This window comes from Epinephelus fuscoguttatus, linkage group LG15, assembly GCF_011397635.1.
Source record: "Epinephelus fuscoguttatus linkage group LG15, E.fuscoguttatus.final_Chr_v1".
In the NCBI taxonomy this organism is placed as follows: Eukaryota; Metazoa; Chordata; class Actinopteri; order Perciformes; family Serranidae; genus Epinephelus; species Epinephelus fuscoguttatus.
In genome coordinates, this window is record NC_064766.1 from 20191522 (window position 1) to 20207485 (window position 15964).

Consider the following 15964-nt stretch of genomic DNA (forward strand, 5'->3'; position numbering starts at 1 on the left):
GTTCCCAGGTCTCAACAATTAGTCTGGAGCACGCAATGCTATCACAACCGACTGTCAAATAAGACAAAACTAAGACCCAAGAAACTGAATTCTCTTTTCTGTGTTTAAACAAACAACCTTTTGTTTCATCTCTTGGATGAGGACAGTCTTCTCCTTTGTCATCTGATGTGAAGTAAACCTCATTTGGATGTCAGAGATTGCACTTGAATTAAGATTCTTGGGTTGCAATGTGAATTCACGATGCTTTATTTCAGAATTAAGCGGGACGATAAAAGCCCATATGGCAGATGGATGCTCAACCTTTTAAAATGATGACTTGGCTGCTGGTAAATCAAACACCCACCCTCTGCTGTTGCCAAACGGTCCATTGCCTCTCATTGAGTCACTGTGTGCAGGCTGGAATCTGCTGAAGCTGGTTTTTCTTACGGCTTTATATCTTTATGTCCACATTGGTCTGACCATGGACACATAAAAAGATGATTGTTGTCCTGCTTCCAATGCGTTTTTGTTGAAACTGGTCGTATTGTTGATACAGTGAATGTGCAGAAAATTCACTTTACACATTTACACACTAAATACTTTGCTCACAGACATGTATGTGTGAGTACACAACTCCATCTCATAAGCTCACTCCAGAGGAAACATGCACTTCATAAAGCTGCCCAAAGCAGTCTTTATCAGCCTCGGCTCCAAATGGCAGCAAAAAGTAAACGGTTGAAATGTGTTTGAGCTTCATAGAAATATTGCGGCACAATGTGAGCAAACTCCACAGTCTGCTTATATTCACTAACCTGCCTGTCAGAGCCAAACGACTTCTATCCAGTGGTCAAACAAAACACCCTGGTTTCATTTAAGTGAAGAGGGAGAATTCAAAGCATCTGAAGTGACCTTCTTTGCCCTTCACAGTCCACTTTTGATAAGACTGTTACATTTTGTACATAAAAGTTCTGCCTGGAGCAGCTTTGAAACACAGTTCAAAGGCTACGCAGCTGCATTAAAGGCAATAAAAATAACCTTTATAGCCTTACATGGAGCTGACAACTGAAGGTGGTGGTATGCAAGGATGAGGTCTTGTAATAACTGTTGTAATACTGGCTTGCTGTTTTACGTAGATGCTACACAAGTCAGTGTTCTGGCAATTCATCAGCACATTATAAGTATTTATTGGTACGTTGATTACCAGCTGTGATAACGTCACAACAGCTGGTATTGTTTTCATCTTGTGAGTCTGTGTGTGTGTGTCATCATGGCACAATGTAGTCATGGTGACTGCTGTTGTAGCAGGAAGTAACACATAAGTATTTAGCAGGTGTTTATATGCCTGTCTGTCTCTCAGTTTGTGGACAGATTTTGTCAACATGATAGTGTCTCAACTGTGCAAGAGGCAGTCACAAAACTGTGAAGTTGAGCTTGCGATGATGGCAGAGTTTGGAGCTAGTTTTGGTCTGAGTCAGGGTGCTGAAAGTAGGAGGGTAAGTAGTGGGGGCTATTGACCCTCACACATTTTACCGCTGGCCGACATTTGTTTTAAATCATGAAGTCATCTGAGGCTACAATTCACACAGGCTCACCAAAACTGGACAATAGAAGATTGGAAAAACGTTGCCTGGTCTGATGAGTCTGGATTTCTGCTGCCACATTCAGATGGTAGGTTCAGAATTTGGTGTAAACATGAAAGCATGGATCCATCCTGCCTTGTATCAACGGTTCAGGCTGGTGGTGGTAGTGTAATGGTGTGGGGGATATTTTCTTGGCACACTTTGGGCCCCTTAGTACCAACTGAGCATGGTTCAAACACCACGGCCTACCTGAGTATTGTTGCTGACCGTGTCCATCCCTTTATGACCACAGTGTACCCATCTTCTGATGGCTACTTCCAGCAGGATAACACACCATGTCACAAAGCTCAGATCATCTCAAACTGGTTTCTTGAACATGACAATGAGTTCACTGTACTCCAGTGGCCTCCACAGTCACCAGATCTCAATCCAACAGAGCACCTTTGGGATGTGGTGGAACGGTAGATTCACATCATGGATGTGCAGCCGACAAATCTGCAGCAACTGTGTGATGCTATCATGTCAATATGGACCAAAAACTCTGCAGAATGTTTCCAGCACCTTGTTGAATCTATGCTACGAAGAATTTAAAAGGGGGTCCAACCTGGCACTAGCAAGGTGTACCTAATAAAGTGGCTGGTGAGTGTATGTATCCAACACCAACCACCAAGCCGTTAAAGTTAACCCAGTATAACAGTGGTGCTCAGTTGACCCAAACTGGCCAAATTGACATTTTCAGTGAATTATGTATTAATGCCTTGCTAATTTTGTTCTATTTCAGTAATTACCAAAAAAGGCTGCACGATCTTTCAAAATAGCTCAAGGGTGTCTGTTTGGTGTCGAGCATAAAAGGTGGTGACTGAACAAAGACTGAACAGTTAATATATTATGGGGTCTAATCACTGAATGTATCCTTTCTGTCTCTGCTGCATTAAACCACTGAATTCATTTCACCTTCTACAATATGAACAAAGGATTTTGACTCTCTCACTCTTTTATTTTGTGCTCATAGCGTTATTGAAGTTTGTTTTTTTTTTTTTGTTTTTTTTTTTACTTTATCTTGTGGATTTGATTGGCAGACTTTGACATGAGTGGGCTGCATTCAGCCAACCACTGATCTTTTTTAAGGTTTCTTCTGTCCCCCGCCATTCTTGTCACATCTGTCATTTGCAACCTCCCACGGGAAAGGCTTTGTTTAGAACAGATATCAGAACTTTTTTGAAGGAGTTACCAATATTCCTCAGCAAGAGCAGCTTGCTTGCACTGCAGCAGTATTTGTAATTTTAATTAGAGCCATTAACAGCAGGAAAAACATTCAGCACAGAGCCTGCTGTTGCTGTTCCCACCCCAAACTGAATGGCCACCAACGTGACAGTGTGGGTGTCACATTAACATTTGTATTTACATACTATTTAGGCATTTTGCTCACGTTCCAGAGCAACACTGAATAAGACAGGAGGGAGGGCATTTTACAGGACACACTTGGTTGTACTGTCTGTACTAGAGATGCTTTGTGAATCAGACGATAATTGGCATTTTACAACAATGCATTTCATTTTTAATATTTTTCTTCTTTAGAAATTTGTGCAGAATAATTTGTTATCAACAGCTCAAACGGAACACACATTAACATGTTAAAAAAATCACTCTCAGCTTGCTTTTTCTGTGAAACCCGAATGGTGTTTTGTCTGTTGTCCCCCATATAAATAATGCGTTCTTAATACTACTGCTACTTTTTTTCCCAATTCCTGTATAATATGAAAATTAAATTGCTCGTAAGGAAATGAAAATATATATATAATTTTTGTTTTTGTCCAAGCTGATTTAATATGCAGTGATAACTCAATCCAAAGCGTGGAATCAGTTGAAGTATCTGCTGCTGGCTTGTGGTGCATTCATGTGCTCATCACGGAGTCTCTAATTCAAGTTTGAATAGCAAACTAGCTTGACAAAAAAAGGAAGCATAAGCATTAAAGGGATGTTCTACCGATTTTAAACCAGCTTTGCATTGTAACAGTGTGGGTAGTATGTTTAAATGAACTGTTAGACTTCCTCAATCTTACCAGCGCCCAAATCTTCCTGTTCATCTTCCAGGGAGCACTCCGACTGTTGCTTGCATGATGGTTGTACTTTGTTTCATTTTCGTGTGCCCGCTACCATGGACTCAAAGAGTATAGAAGCGGATCAAGAGAGAGATCTGTCTTTATCTCTCTGAAACACAGATCACACTCAGATCAAACAGCAAAACTAGGCAGTGCTGATAAAATGTGAACCAAGATTTGGTTATTGCGTTGCCTGTTTCAAACCTCAACATATTTTAAATTAACGTTTCACTATAAAATGAGATCGACCACCATTTTGTTTCCTGTGTCAAAACAGACCAGCTGGAGTGTTTATTTGTTCAGAGCGGTGCAGTGCATTCTGGTAGTTGTAGGTTTTCTACTCCTTGGGCAAAAGCGCATTCTCTAGCCCTTTTTCTCTTTTATGTATCTGTAGCACCAATTTCAGAACTATTTGCATTTTTCTTCTCTATAGACAGCCTAGTTTCATGAAAAGATATCTTTTTCGTGGAGTGAAATACTTCTTTAAGCATTAAATAATGTAAAACTGAAAGCTTTTTTTTATTACAAATACCCAGGTGACAACTATTGCATGCTTTATTTTTGTTAGGATTATTAAAATTCTTCTTGAAACAACTGTACCCAATACTCATTTTAACCAAATAGAGCTCAAATGCATTATAATGTAAATCAAGGAAACCTCCGTAAGCTGTTAGGTCAGTCACTGGCTGCTAACAGCAGGTGACCGTTATCAGCTAAGTTAACTAGTGTTAACTTGCTCTCCCCCTTTGATTTTAACAATGTTGTTGAAAATGAAGTTGTTGTTCACAATGTAACATAATCAGGAAAAATATAGGGTGTGCCTTGACGTGGTCTTTTTAGTCGACAAGGCGAATATTAGCCAATACTGATGTCTGACTCATGATTAGGAGCATCTCAAATTTATATGAGTATATATATATATATATATATATATATATGTATAACTTGTGCATGTATTGCTGTCTTCCACAATGCATTTCTTGAGGTAGAAACACATTACATTCAAATTAGAGCTGCAACTAAAAATTATTTTCATTATTATTGACATTTATCATTTGCTCTATGAAAAAAAAAGTAAAAATGTACACAGATGTCGTAAACTGTCTGCCAAAGTTATTCAGTTTACTGTCTCATAACACAGAATGAAGCAGCGAATCATTACATCTGAGAAGTTCTTACTTGTAAATGTTTGATGATTTTGCTTGAAAAATATTGAATCAATTCTGTCAGTCAGTTAATAGACTTATTATTTCAGCTCTGTCAGTTCCATTGGTGGGCAGACATGAGAAAACTGCCATACAAATGCAAAATTCCTTATTTTGGTGCCATCTGGTTTCAGTAAGGTTGTTTCATTTCCCTCAAAAACAAAATATAAGCCATCAGAATAATTTAAACAGGCTACAGTTATATGCACGTTGCACATTTTTTCATTTAAATACATCACAGTACTCTTTGATGCAAGCCATCTCTTGATCAGTCGACTTGTAAGATGTAGAGGAAACAACACAAATGAGTTAGAGTGCAACTGAGTGTTCACCACAATCAAATATCGAACAAGTTAAACACTGAGCTGTTTCCTGTTGATCAGAGGCCAACTCCAGATTAAACCCTGCCTTAGATTCCTGCTGCACCCTATCTGTCTTGCCAAAACGTAGATGTCCCAGGACTCTAGTATTTTATTGACAAATCTCTCCTCCGCTACGGTCACAAATCACGGTCGAGGCTGCAGAATACATTGTAGCACGGCTTAACTGAGTCATCATGTTTTTACAGGCCTTGTTCTGCTTATCAGACTGAAAACCTGTGTGTGTTCCCTGAAAGCATGCTAATCTCCCTGGGTGATTACACTGACCCTAGGCCATTGATTACACACCGTCTAGGCTAGAATGTTATTGGAACACAGGCAGTGACCAATTTTTGCATCCTGGCAGCGCTCTCTGCCCAACCAGCGTCGTGCTTTCTGCTGTGCGGAAAATAGGTCCTGACTGTTGCTGCCACCGCTCAAAGCAGAAATGGACCTGTTTTTATTATGAGTTAGGTGAGAATGGGATAGGTTTCATTTTTTAAAATGTTTTTCCCTGTGGGTATGCAGGGAGTGTTTTTTTGCTTGAGTGACAAAGCAATTGTTAGAGGAAGGCGAGAACCGTTGCTATGTTACCCTCTCCTGTTTAATTTCTCCTTTTTTTTTGGTGTGCTCACTTCTGGCTGTCACAACAGCTGTCGAGAGGTTGAGCATTGCGGAGCCCCACTGTATACTGCAGGGCGGCTCTGGTTTGACACCGGTTCTTTCATTTCTTAAATTTCCATTCTCCTTTCTGAGCAGGTCAGGTGAGGCCAAAGAACTGGAGGCAATAAGAGTAGAGGAGGAAGATGCTGAATACCAACTCTAATCTCCTCTTTGTACTCTCTGCTCACTCTCTCTGGGGGAAAACAAATAAATCTCTCATCTTCAGATATAGAGGCAGACAGCTGGAGGCTCATGTCTTCGTCTCACTCTGTCAGTGGCCTGCTTAACCTAGTGGCCACTGGAATTTGTCAATTTGGTGGGGAAATACACCCATGAGACAATATTAGGAAGTTTATTAGTTGATGGGAGACACTCCAAGTGAATAGGGTAACATTTTTAACATATAGATATCACCAAGGAACCTCCTCAGTTGATTACCTTACCCTTTGCCTAAATATGTCATTGAGGCATCGTCTAATGAAATATGCAGTGATATGCACACATTTCTAGAACAAAAATTTGAACATTGTTTAACGCCAGTTTCAAAAGGTTTTTACAGATCGGATATCTCTTTGTATCACCCCATAAATCAGGAAGTACTGTCAGTAGCCCTAAAAATCATTTTTTGCCATGTTTACAGGAAAACAAATTGCAAAAAAAATTGGGCCATAAATAATATATGAATGAACCCCATTGTAAAACTTGCAGAATATCAGTAGGAATAAAACTGTAAAGTTTGGTGTATGTAAGTGCTACTGACTTGGAGATTTCTGGCTCAGAATATGAGAATATATTTATGTATTTATTTATTTATTTCAGTTTCAAAATTCCATGTATTTAAAACAATAAATAAATAAATAAGATAGCCTACTACAGGTGAAAACAGGAAAAATAAATAAATTAAATAAAAATAAAAATAAAAAAACCTAATAGATATCACAATGAAACTCAAGTCACTAGTGACATAGAAATAATAGTTAGCATGTTAGCCGTTAGCCTAGATACAGCTGTAGCGTCAGACCTGTTTAAACGTAAGTTAACGGGCATCCTTTCAAGTGCAAAGTTAGTCCACTAAACAAGCTTTTTCTCCACAAAGACCGCCTCATATCCTTAGGATAAATGTCAAAGAACATATAGAAAACAACATGTAAACGTGTTGTCTTACCTTACTGGTGTGGTGCCATGTTTGTTGTTTACCATTTAGCTAAGGCTGCAACCGGTCCCATTCCTTGCAATTGAGGTATTTCTCTTCTGTGGGCACTGGGGTACAGCATTCACAGGTAACGTTACACCACCGATCTCCAGAGCTAAATTCTTGCAGCAGCCATTCCTCCTCTCTCGTCCTCTACCTGTTGTGCCTCTCTCTCTCCTCCTCCGTTCTTCAATTTCACAAAGCTCTTCGTCAGTGTATTCTGGCTCAAATAAATAAGGGCGGCCATAAAACTCTGCAAAATCAAATTCCTCCTCCACAAAGTTGAAGTCTGGCAAAAAGTCAGCCATTATTCTATAAATCTTTCATAAAATAAATGAATGAACCTTTCAGGCTACTGTCCGGTTCTGCCTTGCAGCTGCTGCGGCTTGTTCTCGCGAGATTTCAGGCACGGCATGAGATTGCTGCTTGTTCTCGCGATGTTTCGGCTGCGCTTTGGGAAGCAGAGATAAACGGTAAACACTGTAAGGTAAGACAACAACTCTGAAGACCACCTAAATGTGGAATGTTAGTATATAGGCTTTCCACATCGAAAGGCGATGGCCGCCCTTATTTATTTGAGCCAGAATACACTGACGAAGAGCTTCGTGAAATTGAAGAACGGAGGAGGAGAGAGAGAGGCACAACAGGTAACGTTAGAGGATGACAGAGGAGGAATGGCTGCTGCAAGGCTGCGTAGCTCTGGAGATTGGTGGTGTATCTGTAAATGCTGTGCCCCAGTGCCCACAGAAGAGGAATACCTCTGTTGCAAGGAATGGGACTGGTTGCAGCCTTAGCTAAATGGTAAACAACAAACATGGCACCACACCGGTAAGGTAAGACAACATGTTTACATGTCGTTTTCTGTATGTTTTCTGACATTTATCCTAACGATATGAGGTTAGTGGACTAACTTTGCACTTGAAAGGATGCCCGTTAACTTGCGTTTAAACAGGTCTGACGCTACGGCTGTATCTAGGCTAACGGCTAACATGCTAACTATTATTTCTATGTCACTATTGACTTGAAACAAATTTAGGACGATAGGAGATGGGTAGAAATAAACCGCAATTTCCCTTTAATATATATTTTGGATGTTTCTTTTCATGCGTTCCAAAGAAGACATGTTTTGGAAGCAAAATAGCCCAGAATCTTAAAATCAGCACACACAAAAACTTTGTTTTATCTGGGGTGTCTTGTCAGGTGAAGTTCGTTGGGTGCAGGATTGTAGCTGATGATTAATGTTTCATATCCTATTATAATAATAATAATCGAAAGTCCATTTTCAACTCAGTTTTAAAGCACAGAGTTGGAAAAGTCCTGAACTCTGATACTTGAGTAAACAAATGTTTGTAATATGCTGTATGTCCTGTGTATATTCTGCTAAAAGCAAAATATTGTTTTCCCATTCAGAAGCCATTTGCCTTTTGGTTGTTATTCTCTTGTAAATGCAGTTTCCCTACTTAAAAATGTTACTCTGATCACACCTTTTTAAAAATGTCCTCATCCACTTCCCAGCCAGCACAGACTCCCTGTCCGACCACTTATAGTTTACCCTCAGAGTCTGTGGTGACATATTGAACATGGCACTGCACTGCAATTTCTCATGTCATGACGGCTCAAGTACACATGCCAGGATTTCTAGGGTGAATTTCAACAGCATGCTATCAAAGCTCCTACAGATCAGGCTTTACCAGCTGACCCTGCCTGGCTGCAGCTGTCAGTGAAATATTGAGCTGTCAAACAAGAGACATCACATAATAAGTCTGAGAAGCTCACAACAAAGACCCTGAACTCCAGATATAGAGCTAGTCAGGGCTGTGGGTTGTTTACTCCTGCAACTCCAATAAAAAAAAAAATAAAAAAAATCTCTGTCAGACTACATAAGTTTGCAGATGACACAGTGTTTTTCAGATTGAACAGAGACAGCAGTTTAATCTGCTTGTATTCTAGTGCAGCTTTATCAAGTTTATTTATATAACCTTAAATGTCCCAGAGGGCTTTACAGTCTGTACAAAACATATACAATTGTCCTTTCTTTAGACTCTTTATTTCTCAAATTAATGTGATAAAAATAGTGGACTCCAGGAAAGCATCCACAGACTGCAGGCTTAACCTTTAAATAATACTCCACCCAGAATCTATTTTTGACTTGTCAAATAAAAAATATATTAATCTTTCACAGAAAACAGCAGTTTTTGGATTTTAATCTTTCAGAGAGAACAGGAACTGTGAGCAGCTTTAATTTATGTTGGTTAGAATGGATTCCAATGGTGGCCCCAGTGTCTATAAACCAACTTCCTGCCCTCCTTCTTTATCCTTAGTATTTTTCAAACATTCATATTTTGCTTATATGAAGCTCAGCTTGCGGCATCTGTGCTGTATAAATATTGAAAGTCACATTCGGAAGTAGCTCAGTCCAGTGCCTTCACCATATTTATCACTACTGACAACTGCAACTCATGTATATGTATAAGTAATATTCTCAGGATAGTAGTTTGAGCAAAATGTATTTCAAAGCAATACACTTGGCATACACTTAGTAACTTGTGTTTATACTTCTATACACACCAGTGCCACTATTTACATTTATATTTATAGCTGCACTGTGCTGCTCTTCTTCATAACTTTATCTGCATCATTAATACTTATCAAATGGTTTCTTAAAATTTAAGGTATAAAGATCTGCATAAGATCAAATTTCCATTTAAACATCAGGGAAATTAGTAGTTTTGAACGTCTCTGGTTGGCTGGACAAAGCAAGATATTTGAAGGCAAGGCCAAATTCCTCACCTTTCTGATTTGACTTTTACTGTCATTTTCACAATTTTCTGACATTTTATAGACCAAACAATTAATTAATCAACAATAAGTAATCAACAGATTCATCAATAATGAAAATAATAATGAAAATGATTTGTATTTATATGTATTTAATATACATCTTACTTTTTTCCCATTGCAGGTTTTTACAACAACAAAAACCACAATGAAAAAGTAGAATTGCAGTGCAGTAATCAATACAATATGTTGCTGTCAGATTGAGAAATGGGGAGTAACGGCACAAGAAAACAACTGTGAAGTCATTGTGGCTGGTGAACAAGTCATGGACATAAGCAGCCCAGTGGAAAGTAACATTATCTTAGGTGACAACACATCTGTCTACAACATGAGACACATTCAGTCAAAACTTCAAGCCCCTGAAATGTCCATAATATAAACGCTATTGTGTAACGACTCAGGAGCTGGAGTAGCAGGCCGTGATTTATGACACGGTCCACCAAAGTGGCCCTAATGTTGTCTGAAATATGTCTCCGTCTGTTGCCAACTCCCCTTCCTTGTTCTTGGCCTCATACTTCTCCCATTCCTCTCTCTCTTCCTCTTTCTCTCACTGCCTCCATGTCTGCAAAGTTCTCACAAAAGAGGTGAGCTTACCCAAGCTCTATTTGTAGTGGCTATTATCAGACAGATTGGGTTTCAATCAGTGTATAGGTGTTTTTCATGTGTGTTGGTGTTGACAGTATCTGGTATGTTTTTCAATGGACATGTTTTCCTAGTGAGTCTAAGGGAGTTTCATTCTTGAATGAAGTTTTAAATGTAAGAAATAATGTTGCAAGATGTGGGTTACAGAACTGCAAACAAAATGCAAAGCATAAAATGTGTTTGTTCATGTGGTGCCTTTGTTTAAGGCAGGGTTTTTAGGCATTTTTCAGGCTGAAGACCCTTTAGCTCAAAGAGAGACAGAGCAGGGACCCCCTACTATGGATACTGTATAAAAATAATTTGCACTTGAGGTAATTTTCAGTATTTTGCGTCTTTTATTGTTTGTTTTTACCTGTAGCTGCTATTTCAGCAGCAGTTGTAGCACGGCTAGGTGCAGTAGCCTCACCCTTTGCACTTTCACCAATGGTTTCTGAGATGAACGGTGTGTCAGTTTTTTTTCTAGAAGATACAAAATGAGCCATTGTAGCTCACAAGAATGTACACTTGGAATAACAATACAGCTAACAGGCTTATATGTTTCAATAGTACATAAATGTTAGCTTACTAGTTAACCTCGCCATTATGGATAAGGGTCACACAATAATTTAGCACTGGCTAGCTCATATGATTGCACAGAGATTCATGGGTAACAGTTAGCTTATCATAAATGTTGTCTACTGTAAATTACACTCCCCTTCAGACCCCCTTTTGAAAAACAAGGTTTAAGGCATGGTTACAAAAGTTAGGATCTTGACTTGTTTGACTTACAAAACTCTTGCAGATTCCCTTTAATTTACCACCAAACATTCAAGGCAAGAGTGAGAAGTTGATCATGGAAGAAATTGAGAAAATGAGTTCACTGCCTCACCACTACAAGCGTTAAGCCACAGATAATTACATGGATTTTTCTCTGTCTTAAACTGAATTTCCCAGTTGGCTCTATGCCCAGGAGTCACTTTGGGCCTGACCCGTGCTATTAACCCAGCGTGTTGCCTCTCTTGGTAATGACAGCAGGTGAAATGAGCCAATTTTGTTTTGGTTGGCAGAGACACTGATTTATCATATGTTTTGGCACACAGCTCATCATCACATCTTCATTTTTTAGCTTTAAAAAGAAGCCCAAGTTGCTCAGTACTGTACAGTAAGTAATTTAATTTTTGAACTGTTTTGAACAGATTTTGACTTTTCACCTGCAGCCTGCCAGTGACAAAGGGATATCAGAAAGTGTCTAAATTGTTCCTTCTTTCATCTCAACACTTCAAAAAAACACTAATTCTCATTATAAAGCCCTGCTGGATGCTCTACATCTGGTTAATTGTCTTTCGACTAAACAACAAAAATTGATTGGCCATTGAGTTAACAGTATTGTTAGCCAAACAAAAGCAAAAAGCCTGTCACAGAGCATTCTCACAGCAGCACTCATCAGAGACATTTTTTTCAGTACATGTACTCATATCATTTAACATTGGCTTTCCAAGTAAGCACAGTGTGCCAGCATCACTCAAGATGGAAAATCAAAGCAAATGACCAACTGAACACATTTCAGTGTTTATGGTGAATTATAGTGTGACAAGGAGCTTTGTTGAAGGAGGTAGGGTATTTTTTCTATTCTTGTATGTTAGAAGGGAAGCTCACTGGCACACAGCTGCTCTTAATAACCATCATTAGTGCCAACCAAATGACATGCGTTGTGATTCTAGACTTGCAGCTCACCCTTCATCCATTCACTTCCTTATGATTCTTAAAACTAGTGCAGTGCCTGTTCAAAATGTGCCTTTTCATAATGGGCCGATTGCTTGGCCTCCGGTATCGCTGCTTGCAGCTTTGTCCAGAAACTCTCATCCAAACAACTTCACAATCCACAATGCATTTCCTTGGGTCCTGAACAATGCACCTACCATGACATAGTTGCATCCCTAGCAGTGCTAGAGTATACACGTCATTTGGGTGCAAAAGCTCACATGAACATTTTATGGCGTCATTGAATTCAAAGCCTGGATATTTCTGGGAAGAAAAGTTTTCACTCTGTAAGTTACATTGCTGATGCTTGAAATGTTTGAGTTTGCGGCACTGTAAAATCTGTGGTCTCTCTTCCGTCATCTGTTTAATGTAGTGTAGCTAGCCGTTCAGCAGTGTAACAGTTACAAGGAGTCCCCTCTCAGTACACTGTGCAATACACTTCTGGTAGGAGTAATACACTATAAACATGTCCTGTTGATCCCAGGAGCCTGCACTTGACAGTGCACTTCCTTGGGTCTTCAGCAACACATATACCAAGTGTAAGTCAAAAGTTGAGGGACAGACATACATACATACAGGCAGCCAGACACTTCCTCTGTTGTAGTTAGGTAGGCCTAGCTGTCAGTATCTTAAGAGAGAGAGTTCAGTATGTGAAGAAGCTGCTGCCACAGGGAAAGGTCCAGTGTGTAGGATATAGGGGGATATATTGGCTGAAATGGAATATAATTTAATAAATAAATGCTTTCTTTAGTGTACAAACACCTGAAATTACAAATGGTCATGTTTTTGTTACCTTGGAATCAGTTTATATCTACATAGAGAGCAGGTCTGTCTACGGAGATCGGCATGTTGCACTGCTATGTGCTTGCAGTAGTTCAAAATGGAAAAGCCAGTCGTTAGAGAGGACCATTCTCATTTTTGCGCCAGCCACTGTAGTTAGCAGCCCCTCTGTGTGAAAAGAGCCTTGGGAAAAAAACAGATTTCTTGTGTGAAACTACATGCCTGTCATGACATGCCAAACAGTATCTATTACTGATTTGTAATGTAAATCTGCTTTTTCAGTGTTTTTACTGGTTCAAATCACCTCGTCTGTTTGTTTTAGAGAGGAAGAGACCTCTGCGGATAATTTGGCTCCTTGTAAAACCTCCTGAACAATGAACATTGAAGGAATCCTAACTGGGAGACGTTTCAGGCTTCAGCTGATTGCAATCAGTAAATCCCCCTAAATATTACACTCTGGACCTTTGAAGGTCCTATATAGTTTGTTGTAATCTTTCTTAGCTCTATGGAGCACTTTTCCTTTGAGTGGTTCCATGTTTTGTTTATCTCGAACAGTCTTACCAATGGTGTCACACTATTCTGGTGATCAAAAGGTGGCTGTAACACACCAAGAATTGCTGCAATGTGTCGGGAAAGTCAGGGAAGAAGCAAGACTGCAAGCACTAAACATGGATTTAAAGAATTCTGAATTTAAATGCCATATTATACTTAAATAAGTTTAAGTTTAAGTTTAAGTTTTAAGTTTATTTACTTTATTAATCCCCCTGAGGGGAAATTCAATGCAATTCAGTTCAATGCAAATGTTCTATGATAAAGGAAATTCTCTTCGCCTCAAGGATACACACAATGCATTTTGGTGAGTAACACTGAATGTGAACATAACTTTTGTTGATTTAGAAAACTCAACAAAAGGAAAAGAATAGGATATTAAATGTATGTGTTATTCTTTTTTGGCAACATGGTTTTAGGAATGGCAGTGCAGGTCAGTTGGTCGTTCCACCACTTGGTTCAGACTACAATATCTCAACAAGTACCAGATGCTTTGCCACAAAAGTTTGTGGTTCCCAATGTGCTCTTATGACTTAGATGATTGCATTTTTTCTGAAGTGCTATCAGGAATTTACTTTTGATCTGACTTGAGTGAAATGTTTGGACAGCTATGACATAGATTACCATGGAATTGTAGGAAACAGTCAGTTCTGCATGAATATTGATATTATGACTGTGGCTCTTTTGCAGAGTTGGACTTGGGGAAATACCCAATTATTTTCAACATTTCCCAATGGATATTGTTGCACAGCAGACAGTGTGTCAGTCGTTCACATTGAAGCTTTGCAGATAGACAGACACAGCTTAGATTGCGTGCCATTTCTTTTTTTCTAAGGCTTCTTTCATCATTCATTCATCAGTTCAAAAAAAGTCTTCCTGCATGTGGAAAATGATGCTATCTGCTAACTTGTAGGGTGTTTCACTGCTGTAGACACAATACAGTCTGGCCCCAATGCCAGTGTTGGCCATGAAAAAAATAAATAAACCGAACAACATTCATGAATGTCCATATTTTTTTTTTCTCAGCCATCTTCACAGAACCATTTTGGAGGCTTTACTTGGTAAATATTCCAACCACAGCTATGGAATGTAATCAATGAGAGCATCTGAAACCTCCCACTCTCCATCTTTCTGCTTAATAATTCAACAACAAGCGTAGCCTCTGTGGGCATTCACTGTGAAAGGGGAGTGTGTGACCTCCAGCACAGCAGCAGGTGGTATACTGCAAGGGGTTGCAGTGTGCAGAAATTGATGTTAACTGTTCTGCTCTCTAGTGTCTATTTACGGTGGGCTTTTGGCAGGCTTCAAGCATATTTAAAACAACATTACACACATTGATCTATAGCCACAATTGAGTTAGTCTTGGAAAAATATGACAAAGAGAAGGTGGCGTTTGATCGTTTCAGTGATTTCACATGCTGGATACCAGCTGGTTTGGATGGATGGATGGATGGATGGACAGTACTTTATGAATCAGCTTAAATTACGCTATTACAGCAGTGTTAAGCAAAAAAAGGCCATAGATAAAGGGCAAAACATTAAAAATAAAAAAAATCGTTTTTCTCTTTTTTTTCATGTAAACCTGTCCACGATGGGAAAGTTCCTCATTATGCTGCAATGTAAAGTCAGTTTAGACTTGAAATAAAAACTCAAACAGTAAGCCCAACTAGCATATTTGGTCATTATCATTATTTTTAGCTAAAGTTTAAACTGTAGCAGCAATTGCTTACAAATGACTGCCACCATTAAAGCTATAATAACTTTATAAAAACACTTAAGTGTCTTTATTAATTACTGTCATAGTACTCAAGTCAAGGGTAGACAACTGACACTGACCCAGTTATACAGGTAATCTAATAAAAGTTGTCACATTGTTGATGGTGTCAAAAGCCACATGTGGGAGCACAGAGAGCTGCAATATCAAGGCTATTCTAATTTTAGATAGTCAACACATGCAAATGAGTCCAGCCAAAGATTTTTTAGACAGCAGACAATTCTATTTTCATATCAGGAAAGGCACAGGTGGAACTAAGAGCACTGTTACTGTCTTCAGTCCAATTAAGTGTCCCAGTATTGAGCCAGCATGGAGCTATCTGACACGTGCTTTGTTTATGTTATTTGCTACACCTATGTTTGACAAGACAGAATGTCACTTATGACAAAGTATGCCAAACAGGCAGTTATTTCGAAAGAAGTAGACAAATCACCAGAGCTGGATTACATAGACTGCAAAGAGATCAGTATATGAACAAAGTTTTAATACTGTATGTACCATCCTAATCCAACATGTCTGACATGTTTTGTTTTGTTTTTAAGGGAGATAAAATGCAGAAAA

General features: G+C 39.0%; 1 protein-coding gene across 3 annotated transcripts in view; it reads left to right on the forward strand.

The window, feature by feature from the left end:
• pde1cb (phosphodiesterase 1C, calmodulin-dependent b) overlaps positions 1-15964 on the forward strand; it is a 126843-nt gene that overhangs the window by 77861 nt on the left and 33018 nt on the right. The gene's annotated exons all lie outside the window — the stretch shown is intronic.